This window comes from Astyanax mexicanus, chromosome 19 (assembly GCF_023375975.1).
Source record: "Astyanax mexicanus isolate ESR-SI-001 chromosome 19, AstMex3_surface, whole genome shotgun sequence".
Classification (NCBI taxonomy): Eukaryota; Metazoa; Chordata; class Actinopteri; order Characiformes; family Acestrorhamphidae; genus Astyanax; species Astyanax mexicanus.
In genome coordinates, this window is record NC_064426.1 from 27,196,285 (window position 1) to 27,204,567 (window position 8,283).

Consider the following 8,283-nt stretch of genomic DNA (forward strand, 5'->3'; position numbering starts at 1 on the left):
GGGAGACATTAAGATTCCGTCTGGAGATAGGGTGGATGTGGTAATTACGGCAGTAGATGGACAAGGGAGGAGGTAATATGCACTCATTTTCAAAAAAAAAAAAAGATTTTACCCAGATTAAATCAACCGACAGGAATGAAACTAGGTGGGAAGTTGTGCCAGATCGTCAAGTCGTGACTCCAGAGAATTCCTGCATCCTGCTTTTGCCTTGAAGGAGACGACCAATGAATCAACAGCCTGGTGTCACGGACTAAGGTGCAATTTTGCGCCATGCCAGATCATCTCTAAAACTCTAAAATCAGCTCACCGGTGTCACTAAATCGTTTTAAACTTTAAATTATCTAACCACCTTCAGACAGCCTGCTTTTCTTCATTTTATTTATTCTTAGCTTTTAATTTATTTTTTGTTTTTCTCTTAGTTCATTATTTCTTTTTTATTTCTTTCCTTATTTTATTTTGTATTATTTTTTAACAGTTTTGTACTATTGCTTTTGAACTTATTTTGATTTTTTTTGTTTTATGTTTTTATTTATTTATTCATCTATTTATTTGTATTTTTTATTGTATTATGTCAAAGTTAGTTTTAGCTTAATTTAAATTTTTTGTTGTATTAACCATGACCTGGTGTCATGGCGTTGTTTGTAATTTCCTACAATGCCAACCTTTGGTGAGTAGAATTATTTCTGAATGTAACAGTTAACGTTCTTAAAATGTTCAATTTGTCCATTTTGTTTACTTTTTAAAATGTTCTCGTAATGTTTTTGCAATGTCAGTTGAGTCAGACATCGACCAGGTATAGAAATTGATCAGATTTCGTGGCTGATTCTTGTTTAATCATGTATAAAAGCATTCAATGTTTGTTATGAAAGTCAAATTTTACAAAAGTTAGCAACTTTAGCGATTTACCATGTCGATAAAAATGATGTGCATATATGTGGACTTCCAGACTTTTGATAGTTTAGTTGACATGGCGTCATAAATGCTAGCAAACATAACGTGAGAATGAAATTGTATTTTGGGATGTTTTAGGGCCAATGTAACCTTTATCATTTCAATTGTCTGACTATTTAAGGCTACATTCAAAAACAGAACATTTAACGTAAAACCTCTCTAATTTAACTCTAAATTAACTCCAATACCATTTGTTGTAGTATAGAAGAAATGGGGTTTTATCCATTTTTCCAATTTTCTAGTTTTTTTATTGCTGCCCCTAACATTTAGAATTTCAGGAAAAAAAAAAAAAAAAATCTTATCTCAGTTTTCTGATTTTTCCATCTTGTAACAAAATTAAATTGCATTATACAATCACATTTTTGTGACAAGATGCAAAAATGGAAACATCTAAAAAAAAAGGTTGAGAGAAGATTATTTTATTTTTTCAATTCTGTTAGCAAAAGGCAAAAAATAAATGTAAAGATTGAAAAAACAGATCAATTTATTCTTCACCGAAATAAATGGAAAAAAATGAAATTATTCAACCTTATACCCAATTTTCTATATTCAAATTTTCAGAATGTTACTGGAACATACTAACCATACTTAACCTTCCTAAGCACTTTTCAAAACGTTGCTAAACATTCTTATAACATTTTCTGTTAGATGAGAGATCACCTTTATCGTCTTCATTACAGGCAACGTTAGGGTTAACAAAAAGATTCTCATCCATTCATTCTCTGCCTGAATGAAAACATATAAGATGCTATTGAAAAAAAATTGCATGGATATTCAAGATGTACGGAATGGATTACCACAAGACGCCATTAGGAACCTCTACAACTCCATACATGTCTATCGTAATGAACACACAGCTTCTCTATATGTAGCACAATAAATCCGACCAAGTGATGCCCATATCTATCAGTGTAAATTTATATTCATTTATTCTTCCTGCTGACCTTTATCTTCTTACCGAATGGGATTGCAATCCGACACTTCCTCCCGGGTGCAGCTATTTCTTTGCGGAGGAGCGTAGCTGAGAAGCAGACAGCACTAATTGAGCAGGCAGTAGTAATGGATAAAGAACAGGAGTGAGGGATGTATCCGGGGGAAAAGTGTGCCGTTTATTTTTGCCTCTGCACAGGTGTGCTGATCAGGATGAGTAATGAGGGAGTTAGTAGAGCAGTACCTCAGAGACTATGCGCACGCACACACGCGAGCGCACACATCTGCAATGCAAACATGAATACGGCTCTGGAAAACCTAAGAGACTCCAGCCGTCCTGCGCAGGAGGGCCGAGAGCCAATGAGCAACAGAGGGCTGAAATATTCCCCAACTTTTCCAGCTCACGTCAGTGAGAGCGTTCGTCTGTGGGTCCACTATTAGAACATAGCAATGCTTCAACACCATGTTAGGCCTCCTCCTTATGCTGGGGTATCTCATCTCTCATACATTAGTGTCATGTGTGTTTACTGTGTGTGTGTGTGTGGTTGCATTGGTTTTTGTAAGCTTTTAGCTTTAAAAAGATGGCCTTGTTTAAATTGATTACAGATTGTTTTTACTTTTTGATCTTTTTCATCATATGTGACAAAGATCAATTCAATATGAATCTGACATTTTCAATTCTGATTGGGCACAATTTAATATGTGGTATTAAAATTCCAATGCGTATCCCATACACAGCAATGAGGCATTCATAGGAAGTTCTTGTTAATTTTACATCAATAATAATAATAAGAAAAAGGCAACAAGGAAAAATAAAAATATGTGAATTAACAAGAAAATGGACAACACCAGCAAAAAAAGGATTGGGTATCTCAGTGGTGAGATAGGATTGTTAACATACTGATTTCTCTGTTCAAAAAATATAAAAAGGAGTAAAAAAAATATCTACATGTTCTACAGTTGTTACAAGCAGTGTCAAGAGTGTCACAGATACAGCTCTGAAAAGAATTAAGAGACACTTCAGTCTCTGAATCATTTTCTATGATTTTGCTATTTATAGGTATATGTTTGAGTAAAATGAACATTGTTGTTTTATTCTATAAACTACAGACAACATTTCTCCCAAATCCCAAATAAACATATTGTGATTTAGAGCATTTATTTGCAGAAAATGACAAATGGCTGAAATAACAAAAAATATGCAGAGCTTTCAGACTTCAAATAATGCAAAGAAAACATGTTCATATTCATAAAGTTTTAGTTCAGAATCAATTTTTGGTGGAATAAACCCTGATATTTAATTGCAGTCTTCATGCATCTTGGCATGTTCTCCTCCTCCAGTCTTACACACTGCTTTTGGATACCTTTATGCCACTCCTGGTGCAAATATTCGAGCAGTTCAGCTTGGTTTGATGGTTGTGATCATCCATCTTCCTCTGATTATATTCCAGAGGTTTTTAATTTGGTGAAATCAAAGAAACTCATTATGTTTAAGTGGTCTCTTATTTTTTTCAGAGCTGTATATTTCACCCCTTGACAGAAATCGTACATTATAGGTAAAGAAAACCAATGTCAGTTTTACCTCAGTTGTCAGAGATAATGCTGTTATTGCTGATTAAAATAGATGCATATTTCCGTACTTCACAACAGCTTGACAAATGCATTGCTTTCTTCCATCAAGGGGGTATAGCTCAGTGGTAGAGCATTTGACTGCAGATCAAGAGGTCCCCGGTTCAAATCCGGGTGCCCCCTAGGGTAATACCTTTTATAAGGTAAAATGCTTAATTTCATATGTTAAACAGTTCCAAAACTTTCCACTTTCTATAATAGCATTCAATGTTTATCTGATATAGAAAATTGTCTGCTTGATGGTAAAAAACGGCTTCAAAAATATATACCTTACATATCTTAGGTGAACAAGTTAACAGGAAAGAATGATCCATGCTAGCCTGATCTTCTAAGGAGCCACTCAACACCTCCGTAGGGGGTATAGCTCAGTGGTAGAGCATTTGACTGCAGATCAAGAGGTCTCCGGTTCAAATCCGGATGCCCCCTAGAAGCATTCCTTTAGCATTGCAGACAAAAGTGTCTCTTTGGCAATAGCAACAAAAATAATACAATTAATTAGTTTGTTTGTGTTCAGGTCACTCAAAGGTCTAAAATCAACGTTTATGAGTTAATTTGATGTCCATATTGGACTCTATCTGCTCTAACACGCTTTCCTCTCCTCTAACGTTACACTGTAGAGCGACACCCAACAGAACAAATAAGAATGTGTGATTCATTGCTCATGGTGTGTTTGCTGTTGCAACACCCTGTGGCCTTGAGCCCTGTTTAATTTTTAAACTGCAAATAAAACATTTGAACAGAAATACAAAACAATGTCAATATAATATTTATTAGCTAATACAATCATGGATGTTAATTAATTTATATTATTTAGGATGGAGCTTGTGTTTTCATACAATTTAAATACAAATAATTTTCTGGTCTGTTTTTTTGTGTGGCTATTGCACATAAAATTTATTTCTAAATTAATAAGCAAACATTAATAAGCGAACAAAAGTACATTTTAAAAGAAATAAATATTATTTTTTATAATTGCTTATGTATTTAAGCTGTAAAACAAGAAAAAATTATCTTCTGGTTATTGGCAAGCAAGCCATTAGACAGTTCTGCCACTCCTGTTGTAAAAAAGAATGCCAGTCTGAGGACATTGTGTGATAGAGAAGAGAAGTTCAGTCCAACAGATGGATGTGAATAAACCATGAACAAATTGAAGGCACAGATTAAACATCTTACAAAATATTTAATACATTTCAGCTGCAGCTTATTTACTAGTGTTTAAGTAAATGAGGCTCAACTCAATTTGTATTATTGAACAAACTGAGATGAAGAAATCATGAAGAAATGTGAAAACATTTGATGTAACTAAGTTGAGTTAAATCAAACAACACTCTGTAATCAGTCAGTTTATCATTTTAAATTGACATTAATTTAGATTTTTACAGTGTGTATTATATTGTAGATCCTACACTTGTGTAGCAGTACACACTCAGTTGCAACAGAATTATAGATGTGATATATGTATATGACCCTATGTACTGACATTGGAGAAATATGAACTTGCTTGTGCGTATATGTGTGTTGTGTATGAGAGAGAGAGTTTGTTTGTTTGTGTGTGTTAGTGCCCTATCTTTTTTCCTGGTGGGGTGTTTGGTACAGGGCCTCTGGGAAAGTGAATCTTTCATAGCCCACAGTAAAGAAGACCCCTCACTCGCTCTCAAAAGAATGTGCACACACACAAACACACACACACACACACACACACACACACACACACACACAGGAAATAAACATGAGATGCATGAGGACATGAGATGATATTCCACCCAGTGGAATCATAGATTTATTGGAAGTCCATGTAAATATATGGGCGTTATGAGAATCTCTCTCTCTCTCTCTCTCTCTCTCTCTCTCTCTCTCTCTCTCTGTCTGTCTGTCTGTCTGTCTGTCTACTTGTCAGTCAGTCTGTCTGTCTCTCTCTCTCTCTCTCAAAGTCAAAGTTTCTTAGGTCACCTAGGTCATATAAATGGAGTAAACTACTTGTATTTATAAATTTGCAATATAACTTAATTCATTTTAGATTAAAAATAACACATTTTTTAATTTGTAATAGTGTACTAATGTAGCAAATTCTCATTGTAGGCTGCAAAATTTAGATTTTTTAAATCTGAAGTGGTAAAGCATTTACAAAAGATAGAGGGAGTGCAAGAGAACATAAAAATAATATTACATTATTTTATTTTACAATAATATAAAAAAGAGAACAAATTTGAGCACAACTAACGTAAGACTTACAGTAGAATAACATTACAAATAAAATAAGGGGAAAATAAGGTAAACAAAAAATGTATAAATGTATATAAAACAAAACAGATAAAAACACAGATTTTAAAACATGAGAACAAGAATATATAACAAAAAATCAAAAATAAATATATCGATTAAATAATAAACAAAATGACAACTACTAAATAAAAGTAATAAATACAACAAAAAATAAAATAAAAATAGCTGATTAATAATACAATTTAAAGATCTTCAAAATGATGAGTGAAATCTTTGCTTCATCTTTAATAATTAGTCAGGATGCAAACAACACATTTTTGAACACTAAACATTTTTAGTGTAGCCTACTTTGATGAGATGATCATTTACATAATATTACAAAGGCCATCATTATATAAATGATTGAAAATGTACACATTTGTTGTGCAGTTCTAATGTAAATTAATACACTTCTTCTAATTAGAGTAAAAAGCATATGTGCTCAGTCTCCATTTCTCTACTGATTACTATAATGATAATCCTAAATCATATTGCATAACACTGCTTTTCTCATTCAGTTAGGATCATTCTGTCTTGTCTCCAGGCATAAGAGATAAGCATAGCATCATTGGTAGATACAGCTAACACCCCTTTATTACATACATTATTTATAATAAAAGCATCTGTATGGGTCTTTGGAGTGAAGCCATATGCAGAAAAAACTATTTTCCACAGATTTCAACAGATTTTCAAGTCAGAATCCAGTCAGACTGTTAAATGTCAGGGACATCAGTCATATCAGTCGAGTGATGTTTATTTTATGATGTGAAGCCCTTAGCTTTTAGCAATCTGCTAAGCTATTTATAGTGTTCAGACTGTGTTCACTGACTGAACTTTGAGACAATTAGCTTAAATAACATACTGTGTTTATTACTAAACAATATACCATCAGACATTGCTCATGCTGCCTTGCCATAAGTACACTGGACAGTGTTAAGCCTCAATCACCAGATAAATCCTCACAGTTTATACAGGTGTGGGCATTCTGAAGCCATTCCCTGAGGTAACACTTTCGGCCCTATTTTAGCGATGTATTGGCAAGCCGTCAATTGCACACTGTGCAGCTTAATTTAGGGCTTGTCAATGTGTCTTTGCTATCGTAACGTCGGGAAAAGTATGCCTTCTGCAGCTCAAAATGTGGAAAAGGCATGTGTTAATTGTTTTAATTAATCATGGATCTGTTTTGGGAAAGAAACCAAATAGCATGACCCGAACTCTTGCATGGCAAGCATTTTTTATGTCTCTTTTATTCGGGTTAATTGGCACCAGATTAGTGCAAAAACAGAGAATTATCTTTGCATGATGGAGTTTCTGGAAAAAATAAAAAATAAAAGATGTCCACATATGAGGACTTTAGTTTTATATTTGGATAGAACACAATGTTGCACTTAGTAATGATGTGCAAAACATTTATTTTGTGCCCAGAAGTGCAAAACCAAAGTAGAATCAATTGTGCCTCTTTGAGCAGTATGGCTCATTTAAAGTGCTGCTTCAACACAAAGACATAAAGTAAAAATCATAACATTTACTGTATTTACTGTTCATTTTCAATTTCTGAACAATATCACAACTGTAACGTGTTAAACTCTTCTGCCACCACTAGGAGGAGTATAATGGTCTCAAAAGAGGAAAGCAGGCCCTTGTAGAGTAAAATTTAGTGTTGTGGTCTAGACAACCCAATATGTGATGTCCACACATGCAAATGTCAGGTCCTAGGAGGTAAAATATGTTAAAATGATGGAATTCTTTGCCTATAAGGCAATGTCTTAAACCCGTCTTTCTGTTTGTACGTCCATGTCTCTGTCTGTCTGTCTTTCACTGCCACTGTCTGTCCCTGTCAGTGTTTCTCTATCAGTCTGTTGCCTGACTGACAGTTTTCCGGTCTTATCTTCAGGCTTTTCTCAGTTTTGATCTGGTGTTAATTAAATATGTTAATTCAGACGTCCATTGAAAGCCTTTATATACATGAACAAGCATCTGAAATAGTCTGAAGCCTGTTTTTTGATGTCTCTCCTTCAACCTCCCACCAACCTCACTTCCAACAGCAACACACACACACACACACACACACACTCTTTAAAGATCAAATTCATTTTTTTCTCTCTGAAGACGGGTGACTTTAAAGTTTATTGATTTTGGGGTAAAATAAAAAATGAAATCTGCCTGCATTGCTCTTCAAAAGATTCTCCATGTCGTCATTCCAAAAACCTCAGGTCAGGTCATGCCTGTGTGCTGCATGTAGGCCTGTATTTCTGCGGCTATTTTTAGATGTATTCAATTTACTAGGTATGTGTTAGGCTGAACTCTCCATTCATTTTAAATGAATGGCCTCAAAGAAATGCCTACAATGTTTTATAGGTCTGTTTTGCTGACCCATATTATAAATAGAGAATATACAATAATAGAATCAGTTATTACAGAACAGTGTGTTACAGGGGTGATACAGATTCACTGTAGACACTGCATAAAAAAACATTATTTTTTCCCACTTGAAAAATCACTTGTTGTTGA

General features: G+C 34.3%; 2 non-coding genes across 2 annotated transcripts; both read left to right on the plus strand.

Moving 5' to 3' along the window:
- The first annotated feature begins 3,561 nt into the window (after nucleotides 1–3,561).
- trnac-gca (transfer RNA cysteine (anticodon GCA)) lies at nucleotides 3,562–3,633 on the plus strand. The gene has a single exon. It is a non-coding gene; the product is annotated as a tRNA-Cys (tRNA).
- Nucleotides 3,634–3,864: 231 nt separating this feature from the next.
- trnac-gca (transfer RNA cysteine (anticodon GCA)) lies at nucleotides 3,865–3,936 on the plus strand. The gene has a single exon. It is a non-coding gene; the product is annotated as a tRNA-Cys (tRNA).
- The last annotated feature ends 4,347 nt before the right edge of the window (nucleotides 3,937–8,283 follow it).